This window comes from Notothenia rossii (genome assembly GCF_949606895.1).
Source record: "Notothenia rossii genome assembly, chromosome: 2".
NCBI classification, from domain to species: domain Eukaryota; kingdom Metazoa; phylum Chordata; class Actinopteri; order Perciformes; family Nototheniidae; genus Notothenia; species Notothenia rossii.
The window spans coordinates 37,007,595-37,030,569 of record NC_136904.1 but is presented as its reverse complement, the minus strand read 5'-3'; the positions used below and the strand labels follow the sequence as shown (position 1 = coordinate 37,030,569).

At 41.5% G+C, this 22,975-nt stretch overlaps 1 long non-coding RNA gene across 1 annotated transcript; it reads left to right on the top strand.

Annotated features, from left to right (window-relative positions):
- The first annotated feature begins 8,721 nt into the window (after positions 1 to 8,721).
- Positions 8,722 to 11,515, top strand: LOC307029254. The gene is made up of 3 exons (XR_013805276.1): positions 8,722 to 9,246; positions 9,948 to 9,995; positions 10,187 to 11,515. It is a non-coding gene; the product is annotated as an uncharacterized lncRNA (long non-coding RNA).
- Positions 11,516 to 22,975: the final 11,460 nt, after the last annotated feature.

Below are 22,975 nucleotides of genomic sequence, written 5' to 3'. Positions count from 1 at the left end.
ATGAACTTGTTGTATGCTTCAACAATGGCTGGTCTGGGAACCATAATGTGTGTCTTGGTTTTTCGATCCCACCTTTTCACACTTCCAGTTGGTTCGATGCCAACATAAGAGGAGAGTAGGTTCACAGCTTTGTTGTCAAACAATCTAACGGTGATGATGTTTTCCTGGTTTACTCTGAAGTCCATTGACCCTCTTCCCTTTTTCTTGAACTCTTTTTCATCTATCATGTTGCAGTCTTTGACCCTGTTCATTCGGACAGTGCCTATGTAGTGGATTCCTCTCTCTTTCAGGTGGTCGACCAGTAGAACTGATGTGAAATAGTTGTCTGCAAAGACGTTGAGATTTCTTCCTGCTGTGATTTTTTCTCCTCCTGTTGATGTCATTTTCAGGACAACATCTCCAGTAACACCAACATCAGATCTCTCCTTGTCTGGATTTTCTGGACCTTGAAAAACATCAAAGTCATAAAGGTAGCCACTTTGTCCATCTTGAACCCCCATTTGTGAGGCTTTGCTGGCATATAAAGACGAAGATGAGACTTTTCCCTTGAACGGCACCATCATTTCATCAACTGCATGACATTCTTCAGGAGGTATGCATAGGAATTGCATTAGCAGCTAACTTTTATTCTCCGATTTTTACATAAAAATTGAATTATGGATTATCATTGTCAAAGTGACAGACACATTGGATTAACCTATGGATTAACTTTCAACCGCGTTTTTAATCGTTTTTATCAACTTTTGATCAGAATAACAGCTAAGGTGAGACAATGTTCCGTTTTTGCTCCGTAATGCTACGTGTTGTGATGTCTGTGTTTGAAAAAACACCCCGCAGCCCCCGACTGAGGGGGCTCTCAGTTTAACAGGTTAATTAAATAATCTAAACAGTGTTTTTGGCATTGTGGTAAGTATAATGCAGATTGCATCATGAAATGTACTACAACAACACATATTTTCCAACGTCACATATTTTCCGGAGAAATTTACTCAAAGACCTGCTGTATACTATTCGATACATACATTTTCAACACAATTTCTCTATGAAATAAGCTACAAAATATAAACTGATTATAAGTTGCTTCAATTTAGTAAATATTCATAGTGAAATATCAGTAACAATATAAAACCTCCAACCTCTGTTGCTCTCCCTGAGGTTTCTCCCATTTTTCCCATTTTTCCCTTTAAACTGTGGGGTTTTCTCTGGAAGTTTTTCCTTGTACGATGTGAGGGTCTAAGGACAGAGGGTGTCGTATTGTCATACTGATATTCTGTACAAACTGTGAAGTCCACTGAGAAAAATGTAACATTTGTGATATTGGGCTATATAAATAAACATTGATTGATTGATTGATTGAAAAGTAATTCTTACCTTAATTTATTCAATATTGGCAAAGATGACGCTTCCAAAAGCGTCTGAACCATTACATGACGGTAGCCATTTTGGATTTGGTCATTAAAAGCGATCTACAGCCGGCAGTGCCCAAATGATCCACCAGAGGGCAGAAGACATGTATCACATTGCATACAACAGGTCTTTTAGGAACGTACTAGTCATTTGAATGACGTAGTTCTCAGAAACTCATGTATCAAATATGATACACTTGGCGTTTGGAGTTGTATGCAAGTAAGTTTGAGTAGCTGACCCACCGAACTGCAAAGCAAACCTCCTTGTTGTGTCGAACACTTGATTAACCCGATCTAACGATAAAAGGAGTTTTAGTTTAGAGCAAGAGGCAATTACTCAAAGGTGGCTCCGAAATCAAAGTACCTTTCCAGGCCAGATGTAAGAGGAGCTGTGCACCCTCAACTGAACCCAATGGTTTGGTTCTGGATGACAAAGATAAAACCTTGTCATTCGGAAAAAACATATCCAATGGCATTTAACATTTTTGGCATTCACTGTTGGTCAAATAAATTACCCTTACAAGAACATTAATTGCACAATACACTTGTGTCCTGTGTGTGTTCTGCCAAATGTGCAATGTGTTTTTTTAGCATTGCTTCTGTTTTTTAAATCAAAGGATACCTAGAGGACCTGTAATCCAAGAGCATGACGTTCTCATAATATCTTCCATTTTCAATCTAAACAAAACGAGAATAAAAGCTCTAGTTTCCATAAACCAAGAGAACAAAAATTATGTTTTTCAGGTCACCATTTCTAATCAAACATGTGATTAATTAAGTTAATCAAAATTATTAATCAAGATTGTCTCTAGTATTTAGTTTTAAAAATACTGATAAATCTAACTTAACTTGGCAAAACTGAAAAATCTCATTTGTTTCTGTTCATAATGCCCTCAGTTTGATTTCAGTAAAAGAACATTGATGTGATGTGCCTTTTGCTTACTATCATCTTGTCACATTTCTATCAAATGTATCAGGCTATTTATCTTTTGTGATGTGATACATAATCCTGTTTACATATAATCCATTACAACTCAACAGGTGTGGCAACCAAATCAATGTGAATTATGAGGTATTTTTTTTTCATTTTGTGACAAAAAAAAATGCCAACCAGATCATTTTTTGAGGATGTCTTCAACTCACTGCATCAGTCAGGGGTGGATGCATTGAGTCAGGGGTAGATGAGCACTATGAAGTATCATAGTATACGTACATTGACAGGATTTAGAACAATTGGCTCAAAAGGGTTAGAAAAAAAGCCATAGCTTCAATTGAAATATGGTAAGCAATATGAAGTGAATTTCTGAGAAAGCAACCACAGACACTAAGCCCAAATGTAGGTGGAAAAAAAACGGTACTCTCCAAAAGTCTGTTAACAATTTTTCACAAGTTTTTGTGTACAAACTGTTACAAAAACAAGGCCTCTAAAGAAAACGTATTTCACAGCTGTGCTGTTGTTTCTGCATTAGGAAAAAAAAGAAAAAAACATTATTCTCCCTCTTGACTTGTTGTAGGCAGTCGGAGGAGTAAATGAAAAAGAAAGTGACACTTGTAGCTCTGCGCCATTATAACAGCTGAATAACTAATCTGCATCTGCCTGCTGTTTCAACAGTCTTATATTTCAGACACCCCCAAACAGGGCTGGGGGCGGGGGGAGGGGGGTACTGGGTTTTTGGGGATGTCTTACCTTGCAATCAGTCCCCAGCAGCACGTGGAGAGCTGCTGTAATTAAGGAGCAGCGTCCCCCAAGAATCTCATCCGTGAAGCAGGACTTTAATTCCCTGCTAATTGTGGCCAACGCGGGGGGGGGGGGGGGGGGGCAGGCATTTGAGGCTCCTGCCGGGCGGACCGACCACTGAGTTAGATGATTAGCCGAGGTGTAGCAAAGGTAACTAGGAAACTGAACCTCTGCAGCACAGCGAGGCACACCTGCCCACCTCTACCCCCTCCCCCCCACACTCACACCCCACTGCTCTCCGAAGGATACCCGACCCCAAATGGAAGTAAACTTTCCCATTTTTAGCTCCACTCTAACGGCAGCTGTCTACCCTGCCGGTGGGAGGCACGTGGGTGGGAGGGGGAAGAGATGCTTTGATTGATTTGCTTCATTTGGATTTGTCAAAGGAGGATCATATAACTCCAGAGTACAGAAGAAAGGTGGGGATATATTTAGCGAATACTCCAGGCGCCTAATGAAAGGAGTAATTTGTGAGAAAAAAGGGGATTTCATTATTGCGTTGTATGTCAGAGAACTTATTTTATTCTATCCGTTTAACTTCACTGTAAACACACTTAAAGTGAGGTGGGGGAAGCCGTCATATCCGCTGACTCCGGATTTGGGTGACAGTTTTTTTGTACCCGTAATGGTACCTTTCACCCGCGATGCCTCCTTCACCTTCATGTGTGTACTTCACCAGAGGCGCTGGGTAAAAAAGCACTGAGAAGTTGGCTGAAAGGCACATTGTCACTGAAATCTGTCAGACTCCTTTTTCCCACTCCGTCTCTGTCGGTATTGAATATAAATCTTTCTACTTCTGACAGCCACAGACTCCTCAGCAGGGTTGAGATTTACCTGCAATTGTCAGTATTGACTTAAGAAAAGTTATGGTATATAATGTATTCATACACAACTTCGTGTGCATGTTAACTCACGTGTCCGCTGCACGTGCACAATGTTAACCGTGGTAAATTGCTTCTGCTCGTGCCGTTTGAGACGTCACAAAACACCACCTTCAATGACAGTTTCATGGACAGTAAAGCTTGCATCTTTAAATCAGCAGACAGAAAACAGATGGACTGCTTTGGTGCCTTTTTAGACCAATTTTCTGAAGCTCACTATAAACAATTTGCTTATGAGAGCTGAGTTGTTAATAGTGATGGGATTTATGGCTCTTTGAAGGGAGCCGGATCTTATGGCTCCGTTCCTTTCAAAGAGCCGTTCAAAAGAGCCGTTCAAAAGAGCCGTTTTTTTGGCGGGGTTACTTGGTTTGTCTGTGAAATAATCACCAGGATAATGATTGACTGTATTGCCAGACCTAATGTCAATAATCTGCTTTGTAAACACGACACAAGGTGGCGCCATATCCATGTCATTCATGTCCGTGAATGTACTACTTTGAATTTACCCTCCGTATGTGTTAAGTAAATAAAGTTGCCTTGCCTTGAATGAAATTCACGCAACTCTTAATATTAGATACTGTGTTTTTAAGTGGCGATGGAGATCATTTGTTGACCCTGCTTTAAAGGATATTTTGCCTTTACAAATAGTGCGCTTTTTTGGTTGAAGTTCATCAAAATGCTGCTGCGTTTTCGCGTTTGGCTCATTTTCCATCCGAAAAACACGTCGTCTAGCTGTCCTGTAGCCTACCACTTGTTATGACTTCTCTCTCTCGCGTATTCCGTTAAGACCCACCCCATCTCACTCCTCCTGCTGAAACCTACTAATCAGAGTAGGGGCGGGTCTTCACAGAATACGTTTGGGGAACAAAATCAAGCTTTTTAACAGGCGAGTGGATTTTGGCAGGCAGTGAGTGCGGACTAACAATTGAACGATAACAAGAACGGCTCTCACCAAGTACGACTCGGTTCCCCTCGTTCATACCAAAGAGCCGTTCAAAAGAATCGGCTCGTTCGCGACCGACACATCACTAGTTGTTAAGGCAGACTTAGTCTAAACTCTTCTCGGCTTGAAGGATGATTTTTATCAACTTATTCTGATCCATTAAACTCATGTGCGAGGATCAACTCTGCGAAGGATCATTTTTGTCCTTTAACAATGATTCGGAACATCCTTTTCCATTGAGTTGAAATAGCCGCAGCGAGTAAAAGTGAATCTCTCTGTGAAATGACTTCAGAGGCATTTTGTTCAAGCGCAGGGCCTTTCACTTTCAAAATGCAATCTGTTCAGTCTCGTAAAGACCTCAATTAGATGAAAGTCTCGTTGAAGGCTGCCTGATGCGGAGGCTGTTCATCTACTATGTGTGCCACTCTATACAACAGAACATACTGTGGGAGGTCAAGTAACGGGGAGTGCTAGCCGGGCGGTGGTTATGTATGAAGACATCGGCAAATAAAGTATGTCTGAAAATAATGTATCTTCTCTAATGTGACCACTACTGTGTCCTTGTTTGAAGCACCAGCCATGCTTTGATTTATCGAGGTTTGTAACCTTGGCCAATTACCTAAAAACACGCTGTTTTTTGCACTGTGAAGGAGAACAATTCACCTGCTCCCCCTTTTTCTACACTTTTGTTGCTTGCCTTGCACTAAAAGAAAAGTAGTATTTATTTGGTAGTAGTTCCGACCTTGTTTATTTCCGTCTGATGATGTTTCCCATGGATTATTTTTAATTCAGCTTTGCCCTCAACGCACCGGAGAGCACTTTAGGAAATCACTGGTGGTCGAAAAAAAATCAACCCTGGCTTGTTTTCGCCCATTCATCTTTTTACCCGCAAGGGGTGTAAAATGAAGGATCACCTCAGAGATTTTGGCTGGCATTCCCGGGCCAAAAAAAAGTCTGAAAAATTGATAGGTTTGGAATTTAAATGTGCGTTGGGAGTTCATCAATAAAATATGACTGTCTGAGAAACAAATACTGGAAATGTGCCTGTCAAAACTGAAGTTTGGGGAATGTGCACACAGTGGTGGTGCGGGGAAGTTAAACCAGACGACAGAGGTCAGAGAAGTCAATCTTTTTTGTTTGGTGGCAGCGAGGAAATCAAGGGGAATATATTTGCATTGGTGTTTCAGACTGTGATTTATCTTGCTTGTCTTTGTTTATGTTGTCGTTTGCATTTAAAATGTGGTTTAAAATGTGCAGGAGGAAGATGAAAGCAGCATCATGGTGGAATTATGAGTGAGCAGTGCCCTCTGGTGGACAGGAAAGGAACTGAGGAGGGCTGAATCTCATTTCTGAAGCAGCTCCTGGAGCTAAAAAGCCTGTTTCATTGTCAAACACAGCAGGATGCCATTTCAAAGCCTCCGTGCACACTCATATACATGCTTATATATCTGTACTGTATGTGACGCTATGAATAAATTGTGTCAAGTAAAGCAATTTATCTCCAAGGACGAGGGACAAACACACTCCCCTGAGAAAAAAGAGCTCTCTGCCTTACATTGATCAAACCACATAGGCTACACACTAAAATCTGAAAAGACACAAAGGGCAGACGGAGAGAGTGACAAGCAGGGCCCTTTGGCAGCGGGTGCGGTTTCCTCAAGGTCGGAGGGTTAACCAGCAGGGGGGCACGGCTGCAGCTGGTGTTGACGGGGGCCTCAAATCCTAATCAATTCTTACAATTCAGGGGGGAAATTATGAGAAACCGGCCGCTCAAAGCAAGATGGATGAGAGAGTGTCTCTGAAAACACACAGATCAATAATCTTCATAGCCTCAAGGAGAAAATACGTTAAGCAAAAGCTTTTTTTTTTTATCTGAGCGGGGATGCTCAATGACGCAGCTGGTGTGTCCACCTTTAAGCTCTAGAGAATGAGAATGAGATTGTATGAGCAAAAGAGAGAATTATTTAACTGTCAAGGTGGAGAACATGGATATGTGCCGAGGGATATGAGGGAAAAAGGCTCTGTAATGCTGGTTTCTTTATTTGTGTGGTCGATAGAAAATGAGCAGGTGGTGTGTCGTTCATAAGAGCAACCAAAAGGAATAGTGTTGCTTCATGTGCAGCATCGCACACAGGGTTGATGCAGAGTTCTTAGTGCAAAAAGTAATCAATACAAAAAAAAGATTCTCCATCAAGAGTCAAATTGGTGAGGTCAAAAGGTAAATTATAAACTATTTTAGCTTCCAATAAGATGACACTTTTCCTTGAAACTGGATTTAAAAACTGTAGCTGCCTTCCACATAACATCGACTGCAGACAGAAGAACAAACACAGGTGGGGTTATAAGGTGATATTGAAGCTCTAAAACCCGACAAACCTTTCAGAGTTTACCAAAACAAGAGGTATTGAGATGAAAGGAGTGCGGAAAAGGTGATGAGGGTTGCAGATATCAAAGTGGAGTAGGAGGACCGTGGTACTTAGAAAAGGAAAGGTGAAAAACAGACGGAGATGATAAAGAAGGAAGGGATTGAAAGGAAAGTCGGGTGAATGTGATAGGCAAGGATTGAGGGCGAGGGTTCAGAAGAGTAGAAGAGGTTCAGTAAGGCGAAAACCAGATATCCACGGATCTTTACCCCGACTCTTAAATCACCCAGCGTGACAGAGACACAAAGGCTTGGTTTGACGGCGAGCTGTCAGTCATCTTTTGAGCTTTTAATCGCCGAGATCTGCGCAGGCCAGATCTCTTGACGTTTGGAGAGGAGAAGCCCGGCAGCAACAAATAAGTGACACTGTGACTCCCACACTACCTGAACACCTCTAAAGCCCCGCCGAGGCCCGGATCCACCTGCAATCACCCTGTAGCAAATCCCAGGGAGACATGTATTCTCTGTGTGAGGAAAAAGTCAGAGTAAAGGGTTAGAGTGTGTGTGTTATCTTCTTTTTTATGTGTGGGCACGCTTGCTGAAGTCTGGAGGGATGAGTCGGGTGAGGTGCCGTTGAAATATGACAGCTCTTACTTGTTCTGAAGCCTGCCCTCAGAATAAGCCCGGCAAGAAATAGAGAGATCAGTCTCACTTTCTCTCAGTCCTCTATAACACACTCACACACACATTCCCTCAGTCCTCTAACACACACACTTAGATAAAGCTCAGTTAAGACGTGATTAGGCTGACTGTCAGTCGTGAAGGGCCCTATCAGGGTTCACTGAACGCACACAAACGGCCGTCTTAGCTGCCTGACATTCGGCTAGTAGAGGGATGTTGGAGCTGGAAATAACTGCCGGCCCTGACTTACACTTGGACCGACAACCATGGGTGCTTTGCCAAGTCGAAAATAAAAAAGATGGTCCTTTAGAGCATGTTGACAACAGGATAGAAATACCTGCATCGATCAGCCGTGGTGGGGAGGGTATTAAAAGAGACAGGACTATTTTGAAGTTGACAGACCAGGGCATCTAGTTTGGCTCAGTCTGCACGTTGTGTACCCTGTTTCTGAAAAGGGTAAATTGGGGCACTTGTGTTTAAGACAAGCTTTTTTTATAGAAGGAAGTTGTTGAAAGATGAAAAATATGTAAGGGAAAGGGTATTTTGAAGCTTAATATCAGCTCTTTAAGGGGTATAGAGAACCGCAGTGACGCGTCGTAAAACCCGGAAGTAAGTTAGCATTTTTAGCACTTCCGGTTCCTTCCTCAAAAAGCAATGCATTTTTTCCATAGCGTTTTGGAAAATAGCTCGAAATAAGGTCTGTGGTTGACACAAATTTAAGAGGTAAATCACGTTTTGTTCTACGACATTAAATACATCAGCAGTGACCCCACTGGGGATCTTTGAGGAGTTTACGTGTCTAAAAAACGATGGTTGTTACCGAATGGCTGAATAGGACTACAGAAATTGTCGAGGCCGTTGTACGTCATTATGCCGAACACCTAAACACTCCCGCTAAGTTTGTTTTCCCCTGTGTTCTTCTTGAAAGCAAGTACCTGCCTATCTTTAGTATCTGTATATCTATATCTGACCATTAGAATCTGTATTTTTGAAATTGTCGTTTTTAACACCGTAGTTTTACAAATTATAGAATAATTAATTACCAGTGTTTTCCAATTTTACTCGGCAGTTCGTTTCGTTGGCTAACGTTAGCTAAAGCTAGCACTACTAGTTAGCTACGCAATGGTTTGTTGCTTTGCTCCGGGTTGCAGCCACAGGTCTTTGCATGAAACGTGCTCGTTCTATCGTTTCCCGGCCAATGTTTTCTAAAGGAGAGTCTGGATTCGTGCCATTAGGTAAGCTGACGTTACATTTTTGTCCATGTCACGGTGAAATGTAAATAATGGGTAGTGACTGTATCGCCGTTATAGAGATGGCGCTGCTGAAAAGACCGCAACATAAGTAAAGATAATGAATACATCCTATTAAAACCTGTGTGGCTTATATGATAAGTCTTATTAGTACAAGCAGCATAACGTTTCACCATGTAACTAAAGATTGTAGTCAGGGAAATCAGTTTGACATATTGAACTAATAACAAATCACCTCTGGCTGGCAGAGATAGCTTCTCTTGGACGTAAAATCACATGTACATTTTACATTTATATTCAATTTAATATTCCATCCCTCACATACTTTTGTATATATAATAACTTATGTTTTGTTTTTCTTGTTATGCTGCTGCAACACAAACTTTTCCCAAAATGGGATCAATACAGTAATATCTTATCTTAATTAATTAAGAAATATAACTATTATAATTAGTGTAGCAGCTGACACCTATTTTCAATATGGATTAATCTACCATTTATTTCTTTAGTTCAATTTTCATCTATAAAAATGTCAAAATAGTGAAAATGTTAACGAGACTTATCAAAGTGCAAGGTTATATCTTTAGATGTTTTGTTTTAGCCTATATACTGTATGTCTTAATGCTCTTACAGTATATGTGACGGTGTGACTTCCATGAAACCAATATTTTATATCTTCCCAACAGACGAGCTGACAGGAAACCTAACACTCTAACAACCACAACATTGCAAAGGCGAGTAAATGTAAATTAAAAACAATTCACCATTTTTTCATTTCTTCTTCCTTGCAGTGAGGTGAAGCTGACCTTGCACTTGGTGCCAGTAAGGATGTTCCTCATGCAGGCTGAATGTTTCTCCTTCCTTACTGACAAAGAAGCCCTTGATTTGCAATGCTTCACTAATTGTCATTTCCCTGGCTCCGTAGGGACACTTTACCTCCAGCACAGCGGAAGACCCTACCAGACCATCTGGAGATGCCCCCAACAATCCTGATAGGGAGAGCAACAAATCTGACTCATGGACCTGCATCTGAGTTGCAGTGGTGAATGCCCTGAAGCCCTCACATTCATTCATAGTCCCCCACTGTACAGACAAAACACCATCAAGGGCCTGTTGTTGCCCTAGCACCCTGGCAATAAAGGAAGCAGTCACACGCTTTGACCTCATGACAGCTCCAAAGTTGCTGGCAGTCAACCTTCCTTTCCTGAACAAATGCCAGTTTGGGTTGGTTCGCTGACCAGTGGTAGCCACCTGAATTGCCCTCTGTTGCTCTTCAGACAATGCCATGCTTGCCACAATTGCCTCAGGTCCCTGATGCCCAACAGATTTGATAATTTCAGCAACAGTAAGTGTTTCCAAGCTGTAGTGTTCCTCTTCTGGCTCGGGGGAGAGAAGCCAAGAAATTCCTGAGAACCTGCCCCCGAGTCTGTCCCTCAGCCAGTCACGATCTTCGGAGGTGGGCTCTCTTGTCAGCGGGTTAAATTAGTTATTGGTTTCAACAGTCACATTAAAACAGTTACTAAATCAGCTTACTATCAACTAAAGGACATATCTAGGATGCAAAGACTAATGTCACAGCAGGATTTGGAAAAACGTGTCCATGCTTTTATCTTCAGTAGACTGGACTACTGCAATGGTGTCTTCACAGGTCTCACTAAAAAATCTATTAGAAAGCTGCAGCTGATTCAGAACACCGCTGCTCGAGTCCTTACCAACACTAAGAAAGTGGATCACATCGCTCCAGTTCTGAAGTCTTTACACTGGCTTCCTGTGTGTCAAAGAATAGATTTCAAAATACTGCCGCTGTTTATAAAGCACTGAATGGTTTAGGACCAAAATGCATTTCTAACCTCCTGCTAAATGATTAACCATCCAGATCTCTCAGGTCTTCAGGGACTGGTCAGCTTTCTGTTCCCAGAGTCAGAACTAAACATGGTAAAGCAGCGTTCAGTTATTATGCTCCAAATATCTGGAACAAACTCCCAGAAACCTGCAGGTCCGCTGCAACTCTTACTACTTTTAAATCCAGGCTGAAGACTTTTCTTTTTGTCGCTGCTTTTAATTGAACTGTTCATATCTTAGACTGCACTGTAACTTTTATCCATGTATTTTTTCTTTTAATGTTTTTTTTTTTTTTTTACTTTTCTTTTTAATGACTGATTTTAAATGCCATTTTCTTAATGTCTTTCATTTTTTGTAAAGCACTTTGAATTGCCTTGTGTTGAAAAGTGCTATATAAATAAACTTGCCTTGCCTTGCCTAATAAAGATTTCATGTGACACATACAATTGATTTGTTGATGGGAATTAATGTAAATAAATTAACTCTAGGTTAACGGTACTCTTGCTATCACTACTCACCGAAAATATAAACCTTGTCCATCATGCTAGCCCTGACAACACCTTCATCTAGGCTGCACTGTAACGTGTCCTGACTTGTAGTGGTTCTCTCCTCTATCTACACTCTTCTTGTCATCTTTGTAAAACGATATCAGACTGGTAATTGACACAGCCATGACTTCTAGTTAAATTCAGTGTGGCTAAAATGAAAAGCTTTGTTAAAATATGCAAGAACGCGAAAGTCAAATTCAGCTTTATTGTCAAAAATTCTACATATGTTATACATCCTGAAATATCGAAATATCGTTTCCCACAGTGTGACATGTATACATAAAACAAAAAGGGCCTAGATAAACGTGGTATACATTAAACAAAACGGGCCTAGATAACCGGGGTATACAGTTTAAAATGTTAATATATTTAAAGTGTTCAAAGTGCAGTTTCAGTGCAAGTCAGTTGAAACAATCTTAAATTGGCGTGACGTTGAAGTCGTGCGACCCTGCTGCTGTACTGGCTTGTAGTTCGTCGATAGCATAACGTTAGCCTTTCGCTTTTGGCGACTAGATTTACGATTCAAAAATTATAAAAGTAGGGTTGACATGTGGAGATTATCCGGCTGAACAAAACGTGATCCCTCTCTTAAATGTGTGTCAACCACAGACCTTATTTCGAGTTATTTTCCAAAATCCTATGGAGAATTTGCATTGGTTTTTCGCAAAGGAACCGGAAGAAGTTTGCTTCCGGGTTTTACGACGCGTCACTGCGGTTCTCTATAGAGGCGCAGCAGTGGTTTCCGCTAAATGCTAACGTTGGAATGCTAACCCAGTCTCACGACATTTCGTGTTATAGTCACGATATTTAATCTATTGATTCGTGTTCACCAATACGATTTTCCCCTTTTTTTTCGTGACAGAACGATTTTAAAGGCAATGTTTTTCTATTGGTAGTATGTTTCGTGCCTGCACCACGTCGTTTTGTCCGGTCGGTCTTGGAAGACCGGAAGCTGTGTGGTTCATAAAAACATGTTCTTACTCAATATCAAGCCACGATTATTGTTTTTATTTTAAATCGTATAATGTCGGATTTTTTTTAACGTCCGCGAGGAAAAGAAATGGGGCACAGAGCCTCAGAATACTGAAATCTGTATTTTTTTTAATCTTTTTTTCCTCCTAATGTGTTATTCTTGTATAAATAACACACTGTTATTTACTCACCAATAACACACAATTATCCTTGTATTTATTTATTCATTTGATTCTATAATCTCTGGCTTTTGATCCGTCCATCAGCGTCATTGCGATACACACCCACTGAACTGATTACCCAAGATCCTCAGCTATGGTTGAAGCTCAGTGATTGGATGTTTTAGCAGCAATGCACTTTGGGATATGGTGTTAATGCGATATGAAATCCCAAAAACATTTCGGAGTTTAGGATGGCCGAAGACCCATCGTTTGGGACTACAGTCCCGTTCTTTAAAAAACCTATGATTAATCTTCAAGCTCTGGGATTTTGATGTTGGAGTGGCAGTGTGCCAAGGTTACGCCAAGTGTCAGACAGCTCTTTGAAATTGAATGAAACCCACGGCAGACTATCCAAAACTGGACTCGGACCCGCCCCCTTTTTTGATAGTTCGTGCTTGAGAAGACTAAACATTTATCTGCAGATCCCTATAAAGCATATTCATTACCCGTTAATTAAAAACTTTATATAATTGCTATTTTGCACATCCCTTTCAAGATTTCAAGATTTTCTAAGGTTCATTGACATATCATATAGACAACTACGGTGTAGTTATGCAATGAATGAAAAACTTGGGTCGCAGGTTCCTCATCAGTGCATTACAAGACATCTATCAATATGTGTGTATACCTCCACCATTAAACTGTCATATTCTGCACATTTCTTATACTATCTATCTACATTCAATCTGAATTTTCTTTAAAATAAAAAACATCTATATTGATTCTGACTCTTCTACATCCAACTCACAGGTTTATCATTACTTTGAGAAAAAAAGATTATAAATGTTCCCCTTTTAGAAGTATGGTCATTTGTTCTGGAAATGTCATTTTCGAGCCTGAGACATGAAAAACAGGGATGGGGTTCAACAGGTTAAGTACTTTATCAGGCTTAATATTTATCTGAAGATACCCCCAAAGCTTTTTTCTTATGTAAAAGAAGACCTTAACCTAAAATATTCTTTAATGTTTGAATAAAGGTTCATTCGTTTTTCTGTTTTGCACATCCTCCTATTAATATCTTTGTACATCCGGCACTAAACTGCTTTATTGTAAAGATCAATTACAGTTTCTTCTTGATTTTTTATGTTCTATATTTCTATTATTGATCTTCTACTTTCCCCCAATTGTGTATGTACTCTTAATATTTTTTTCATCAAATATAACATATTCAACAAAAACATTCAATAACGTGCTTTAACAACTAGGCGGTGCGGGTTAAAAAACTGTCAAGTTTACAGTGTTAACACAATAAATTATACTTTCCAGTATAAGTTTCCATCTTCGTTCATGACGGATGTATTTTGTTATCCAGTATCCACACATATATTTGTTTGATATTTGAACCTAGACCTGCAACAGTCTACAGCTACACACAGCATACAATGCCATAATAACTTTGTATTATTAGTGTAGGACACTTATTTATAACATCTGAAGATGTGTAGTTTTATTCATATTTTCACATAATTTTACAGGATATTGCTATATTATTTCACATGTTTTACTTCTACACATTAATATCAGATTTGTAAAACATCATAGACAGAAAGGTCCGTCCGTCTATTGAAATGGTGTAAATAATAATCTACCAATTGGATCAAATATAAAAGTCAGCCGAATTAGTATCGATACTGCTAGGAGACGTATTGTGTGAAGAGAAATTGAAGATGTTGTTTGATTGCTGATATATTTATGATCCATGTCACATATTCAGTTTCAGTGGCAGTTCTTCCAGTTTGCCTAGAAGTCTTCTAATCAGGGCTCTATAAATAAAAAACTATGGCAGATGTGTAATATTTAATGCAGCTGAACCGTGTATTACAATGCCGTTATGTGATGACTTTCAAAGAGAAAAGCAAGCACACTCAGATTAAAGTATTATTTTCTTTTTTGTAAATGTTTTTCGGATTTCATATCGCATAAACACCATATCCCAACGTGCATTGCCGCTAAAACATCCAATCGCCGAGCTTCAACCATAGCTGAGGATCTTGGGTAATCAGTTCAGTGGGTGTGTATCGCAATGATGCTCGAAATGTCCCTTATACAGATGTAGCGATTTATTTCAGACAGTTTGAAACGCGAGGGCCGTGATTGGTACGTGATCTGCCCTCGCTCAAGGGAAAACCTCCAGCTTGACTTGAGACCGCCCCCGTGATAGATAAATGTAATTATAATGAAGCCAGCTGCAATGGATCATTGATCCACCAGGGGGTGCAGTGGGGTTCCACACTGGAGCTCATGTGAAATAAAGTGAAATACAGTATGCTGGATGTACAGCGGAACTTTGTTAAGATCCATATGTCACGGATATCATACTACTGTGCTAAATAAGAGACATGTAATCATTTACAAAACATCACCATGTTGTTATTTAACAAAATAATTTTGTTATTCGAAAAAAACGAACGGGAGGAAATGCAGCCCGGCTCTCGATTTTTAATCCTAATTTAATCATCATCTTCACCACGATCATTTATGTTTATGTTCACCGAATTGACATGAAATCACTGACACATATGAATATACTGTATTCAACTTCATTAAAACGTTATTAACGTGCCTAAACTCAGTAATTCACCAAAAATATGTATATTTTAATGGAGCTTCGTCGGTCGATCAGGATCCCAAAGTGTAGCGGAGGGATCCTCATCTGGATGAAGGGTGTTATTTTCCCCATAAGGAACAAGTCGCTGCAAATTATCCCGCTTATTACATGGCCACATTCTCAACAAAGTAACGACATGACTCCCAATATTAATTGAAATGCTTTTATGGATTTAGAAAATGTTTTTATTGATTTAAAAAATAGTTGTATGTATTGATTTAAATTGACATGCATCCGCTAAGAAAAATAGTCCGTTGTTACCGTTTTTTAAAGAGTCTGAATGAAACGGCAGCTCTCAGCTGTGTATTTACACAACTAATGGCCCCCCCCCCCCTGATCTTTCTTCTCCAGCAGCTAAATTAACAGTAGGTTACTCTGAGTGACCATAGACTGTATGTGACAAGCTTACAGTTAGTGACGTAACAACACCATAAAAGCTGGTGGGTTGAAAGCAATACGGGAGGTAAAAATAACTAGAATAATTGTGATTTATTTATTGTGGCTTTTATGTTTTTAGGTATAAAATGTTATGTAATTCAGGCTTATAGTTCACCCTTCTCTAAAAGCCTTCAACAATGACAATATTCATTGTAATTTAATAAATCCTTCCAACACACATTGTAAAAGATAGCCTACTGTAAGTTAAGAAATCATTTCAATATGTACATCTTCTGATGTAACAACAATAACATTATAAATAGTAACATAGCTGAACATGGTATTGCACATTTAGCTTTGAGTGTTACTGACCTGAGATGTTTTTATTACATGAATTAAGGTGACTGAGGCTTTTTAACATGCAGGGATGCAAACTCATCGGGTAGGAAAAAGGTGACAAGGATCCGAGCCCCCGGCTCCCCCACCCCACGGAATGACAGAGGATTTTAGCAGTCAGAACAACTAAAGCAGCAGTGTTAATAATAACAGAAACGACAAAGAGTCACATCTAATAGAAATATATAAAAGCATTTATTTTAAATTGTGGAGCAGTCAGTTTATAATTTTGGCAGCACTGTTGAGCATTTTGAAAATGTATTTTCATGCCTCTGTGCAAGGCTTAAGTATTTTTTATCTTTATAGCCACATGGTATAAAGTAACTAAGTTCATAAACTCAACAAGTACTATAGGCCTACTTGGGCACAATTTTGAGATACTTGTACTTTATTTAAGTATTTCAATGTTTTGCTACTTTGTTCTTCTACTCCACTACAGTTCAGAGGTACATGGTGTACTTTGACTCCACTACATGTATTTAATACCTTTAGTTACTTCACAGATCTGGATTAATTAAGTGAAATATAATCAAGTGTTAAATCAGACTTTAGTTCCACCTGGAGTAAATCCACAAGCTACCCTGCAGTATACAAAGTCATTCAAACTAGCTGCACCTTTACCAGCTTTGAGAACACTTTCATGATCAATCATTATAAAACATATCATATCTATTATTCTGAAATGGACCAATCTGCACAATGACTACTTTTACTGTCGCTACTTTCACTATATTTGGATGATAATACTTTTCTACTTTTACTTGAGGAACATTTTGAATGCAGGACTTTTACTGTAACAGAGTATTCCTAAACTCTGGGACTATTACTTTTTCTCAAGGACAAGATCTGAGTACTTCTACTTTTAATCAAGTACAAGACCTGAGTACTTCTACTTTTACTCTAGTACAAGATCTGTGTGCTTCTACTTTTACTCAAGTACAAGACCTGAGTGCTTCTACTTTTACTCAAGTACAAGATTTGAGTACTTCTACTTTTACTCTAGTACAAGATCTGTGTGCTTCTACTTTTACTCAAGTACAAGATTTGAGTACTTCTACTTTTATTCTAGTACAAGATCTGAGTACTTCTACTTTTACTCAAGTACAAGACCTGAGTACTTCTATTTTTACTCAAGTACAAGATCTGAGTACTTCTACTTTTACTCAAGTACAATATATATATACTTATACCACCTCTGTTTATAGCCTATGAAAAAAACTATTAGAAATAGAAAGCTAAAGCTAACGTTGGGAGATAGTGACAATGTATGCTAGCTAGCTAGCTCAACGATTTCTTAAATAATATTGCCACAGAAAAACTTTTCAGTTCACATCACGCTCTGCCGCTCCGACAGGGAGCTCTGCTCTGAACACCTGAACAGCCCGTTCTAACAGCTGTTCACCAGCGGTCCAGTCTGTGCCACAGTGACTCCGGACGCACAGTTAATATTAACGAACGCACCCGTAGGTAATGTAGCTGCTGAAGCTAGACCATCATCTCGGAGCAGCAGAGCCTTATTATACATCCATGAGCAGAGCCGACAGGCAGGAAGACTCGAGCACACAGCTCTTACTTCATTATAATATATATAAAAAAAGAACACCATGCGTGTCATGATGGCACATAACAGCTCACGGCCGCAGATTACTCCGGGTCCCAGCCCCCCCCCATACCCCAAAAATATTTGTATTGCAGATCTACATGAATCACACAAACGACTTATTTTGGATTCAAAACGGCGAATTTCGCCGAAAGGTGACAAGTTTGCATCACTGAACATAGACAGAGCACAACTGAAACAACATCTGAAACGATGTAACAACATAATACACTTGTGGGGATGCTTGGGATGTGAGGAGTGAGGGACACGGCTTAGAACGGGCGTGTCGCCTGGCAGGACAGGAGAGTGCGTGCACCAGTCTGCCTTGATCTATGAATTCATGTCCGTGACACTCACTGCTGCCCACAGCTGTTTTATAGAAGGAAATTCCTTCAGTTCATGAAAGTGTTTTCACCACACACACCTCTACACACACATGACGGGTGTTACAAGTCGCTGCAAATTATCCCGCTTATTACACGGCCACATTCTCAACAAAGTAACGACATGACTCCCAATATTAATTGAAATGCTTTTATGGATTTAGAAAATGTTTTTATTGATTTAAAAAATAGTTGTATGTATTTATTGTATTGATTTAAATTGACATGCATCCGCTAAGAAAAATTGTCCGTTATTACAGTTTTTTAAACAGTCTGAATGAAACGGCAGCTCTCAGCTGTGTATTTACACAACTAATGGCCCATCAACCACAGCTCTCTCCCCCCCTCCCCCCTTGATCTTTCTTCTCCAGCAGCTAAATTAACGGTAGGTTACTTTGAGTGACAAGCTTACAGTTGGACACAACACTGTCATTGCAAGTGACCCTCAGTTAGTTGACTTTTATGTTCAACTGCTAAATTCGTTACTGATCAAAAAGGGCTTCTACTGTACCTAATTACCTTAACACTAGAACCGCCAGAGGTTTTTGTATAGGCCTACCTAAACCCGTCAAATCCCGCTATTAGAATGCCATTTTTAACAACATAGGGTGCTACATAACACACTTTCAGGAAAAGTCACGGACTGGGAGAATTTAATATTTTATTGAAAAAAAGTTACATTGCACACACACAACACACATCACACAAATTGACCCAATTGGCGGTTCTAGTGTTAAATAAACTCACTAATTAATGAAACCAGTTCAATACGCATTATTATTATTCTTATCATTCTTTATGAGCGTAGAAATAGTCTTAAAATCAGATCTGTTTTTTAAATGAAATCTGACGGCAGGCAGTTAGCTCTGATCACCTATGATAAATGCGCCGCAACTAATTGCTGGCCATTCAGCCACAGACACTGTTCGAAATGGGGGGGAGCTAGGGGGAGCTTGGCTCCCCCGAAGAGGGAGCGAGCTCCCTTGATGGCTGACTTTGAGATAAATAGGGGGAGCCCAAAACAATCGTGCATATTTGTGTCACACAGATTAGAAATGTTGAGTTTCTGTAAATAACAGTTCTTGAAATAAATAATAGTTATGGTTCATTACAGTTTCTGAATATTTGTTTTATATTTGTGAATATGTCTGGGTGTTGCCATCTGTACGTGGCGGCGCTGCATTCTTACTTACGTTGCTATGGTTATGGCGGTGATGCCGGCGCGGTATTTGAAATGTTCATATTGATATTTTTTTAACTCTGGCTGTGTAATAAAAAAATATGGCAAAACGAAAACAGCCAAGCGTCACAGCTTTTGGATTCACAAGCAAAGAAGCGAAGGAGTCTAAAAATTACAACGTGAACGGAAAACTATAGGTTACTTACGTAACCCCAGTTCTCAGAGTAACATGAAGTGAGATGTCTCACTATGGGATGCGCCTCATCGCGGAGCAAACAGAAGCATTAATCTCATTACGCCAATCCTGATTGGCTGGTGATCTTGACGTCAGCGTCAGGGAATCCACCCCCTATAAGTAGCTTGCGCTACGCCGCATGCGTCATTCAAAATAAGCACCTCTTCTCGCTTCACCATAGCAAGGAGGGCCGTCTGGTGAGACATCTCACTTCATGTTACTCTGAGAACTGGGGTTACGTAAGTAACCTATAGTTCTCATTCATAACACTCCGTTCGATGTCTCACTATGGGATATTGTAGCTCCCGAATTGCCAGACGAGCTTATCTCAAAAGTCACCAAGACCAACCAGAACTTAACAGTTAGAGCTCTAACTCAGCAGGGGGCCCAGCACTGCATGGGCCACACTGGGAGCAAAGACGTCTAATCTGTAAAAGCGGACAAAAGTGAGCGGCGAGGACCAGCTCGCTGCTGCACAAATGTCTTGGATGGAAACACCCTTGAACAAAGCCCAGGATGTAGCCAGACCACGAGTCGAATGAGCACGCAAACCCGAAGGTGCCTGCAGACCCTGACTCGTGTAAGCCAAAGCAATTGCCTCCACAATCCAGTGAGAGAGCCGTTGCTTAGTAACAGGCTTGCCCTTCTGAGGGTTAGCCCAGGACACAAAGAGTTGGTCATTATGACGAAACTCTTTTGATCTGTCCATATAAGTGCGTAAAGCACGGACTGGACATAGCAAATTCGGCTGCTGTTCCCCGGAGGGACACAGCGGCGGAGGAAATACCTCAATGTCAAAGGGGGTACATGAACCAACCACCTTAGGTATAAAGGCAGGGTTGGGCTTCAGCAACACTCTCGTTAACCCTCGGGCGAACTGAGTGCATGAAGGATGTACAGATAGCGCATGAATGTCACTGACTCGCTTGGCGGATGCCAGGGTCAGTAACAGCACTGTCTTGAGTGACAGGTGCTTCATGTCAGCTTCTTCCAGGGGTTCAAATGGGGCTCGAGTGAGCCCATCTAAAACCACTGTCAAGTCCCATAAGGGCACCAGTGACCTGGAAACAGGAAGGAGCCTGCAAGCTCCCTTCATAAAACGGCAGACCAGAGGATGCTGGCCAGCCGTCTTACCCTCAAAACCCACATGGCATGCAGCAATAGCAGCCAGGTAGACTTCGATCGTGGAGAAAGCTCTGTGTTGATCAATTAGGTCCTGTAGAAATGATAAAATCACTCCCACAGGGCATTGAAAAGAGGTGTGCCCTTTTTGAAGGCACTAGTCCTCAAACACCCTCCACTTACAGTCATAAAGAGACCTAGTGGAGGAAGCAGGAGGACCGGAGGCCAAATGTGCGCGAGCGCGTCCACGCCTAATGGTGCGTTTTGCTCGCGCATTGAAAAGAAAAGCTGACAGTGAGCATTTTCTTTTGATGCGAACAGATCTACCGCGGCTCGGCCGTAACGCACCCACAGCTGGCTCACAATCATTGGATGTAGAGTCCAGTCTGCATATAGTGGTACACCTCTGGACAGCAGGTCTGCACCGAGGTTCATCACACCCGGTACGTGCGTCGCTCTCAGAGAGAGGAGACGGCCGCAGCTCCACAAGATCAGTTTGCGTGCCAGCATGTGTAACTGGAGAGAGCGCAAACCCCCTTGTCGGTTTATATACGATATTGTGGTCGTATTGTCCGTCCTCACAAGGACATGGTGTCCTCTGAGAAAAGGCAGAAAGCGTTTTAGGGTGAGGAACACCGCTAAAAGCTCCAGGTAATTTATGTGCGACCGCTGGAGGTCTCTGCTCCAGAGACCCCTCACCGGACGACCTTCGTAAATACCTCCCCAGCCTGTCAGACATGCGTCTGTGGTGACCACCTTCCGTGAAAGGACAGCACCCATAGGCACGCCCCGTACCAGAAAAGTCGGGTGCAGCCAGTGGCGCAGTGCCATTACGCATTTCACAGTAACCATCACTCTCCGTGCTCCATGACGCGCGGGGTTTAGTTTTAGAGCGGCTACCCAGCGCTGAAACTCCCTCATGTGTAACCGTCCCAGCCGTACAACCAGGATGGCTGACGCCATGAGCCCCAGTAACCGCAGGCATGATCTGAAAAGAACATGTTTGCGCAGCTGGAAATGAGCGAGGCAAGCTCTGAAAGCTTTCACTCTTTCCGCTGACAGGCGGGCTGGGCACCGAGTTCAGGTGTAAACCCAGGAAGAGTACAGTCTGTGCCGGGCACAACATGCTCTTTTCTGTGTTTATTATGAAACCCAGGTTGAGCAGGTGCTTTACGAGGACATTTGTCTGCGTAATAGTCTCCTGTTCCGACTGTGCGAGAAGCAGCCAGTCGTCTAGGTAGGTTGCCAGGCGAATACCCTGTTGTCTTAACGGGCTATCGCGGCTTCCGTACATCGTACAAACACTCTTGGACTGAGAGACAGACCGAAGGGAAGTACTCTGTATTCGTAACAGATCCCCTGAAATGCGAACCTCAGATATTTCCTGTGTGGGTAATATACTGGGATGTGGAAATACGCATCTTTCAGGTTGACTGATGTAAACCAGTCGTTTTGTCGCACGAGACGCAGCAGAGATGTGTGAGTGAGCATTCTGAATTTGTATCTTCTTAGATACTGTTCAGAGCCCTCAAATCTAGTATTGGCCGAATTCCGTTCCCTCCCCGTTTGGGAACGAGGAAATACTTGGAATAAAAGCCGCTCTGACTCTGCTCGGCGGGTATTATAGATATAGCCTCCTTTTCTAGAAGTGAGAGAATCTCTCTTTCTATAATGTGGGCTGACTCCCCTCGGGCCTGTGAATACAGAACGCCCGAGAAGCAAGGGGGGGTGACAGCGAATTGGAGTCTGTAACCCCGTGTAACTGTCTTGAACACCCAAGCAGACGTTGTGAGCATCTTCCACTGTTCGCTCCTTAGAGCCAGCGGAGATGTCACGTCTTTTGCCCTCTGAGTCTCTATTTGTTGTGTTATGGGGCCCTCTAGTGTCTGAACACGGTGGTACCCCGATTTGACAGTCCCCACCGACACTGCGCATGCGCGTGACGGAGGTGCCTTCACAACCCCAGCCGGCACTGTGCCTGCACGTGACGGTGGTAGCCTCACAGCCCCAGTCGTTACTGCGCATGCGCGTGGCGGCGGTGCCTTCACAGACCCGTTCATCATCCGCCTTTTGAGAGAGGCCGTAGCTGCTCTCAAAAGGGGAACAAATGTGGGGCTGTTTATTGGTTTTATTGTTTTCTCTTTCATTTTTCTGAGCTGCGCCCTCAGCCTGAGGCCTGGATGCGTCAGCGGAAAATGCTTTATCCGAGAAAACAGAGCAATATTGTGA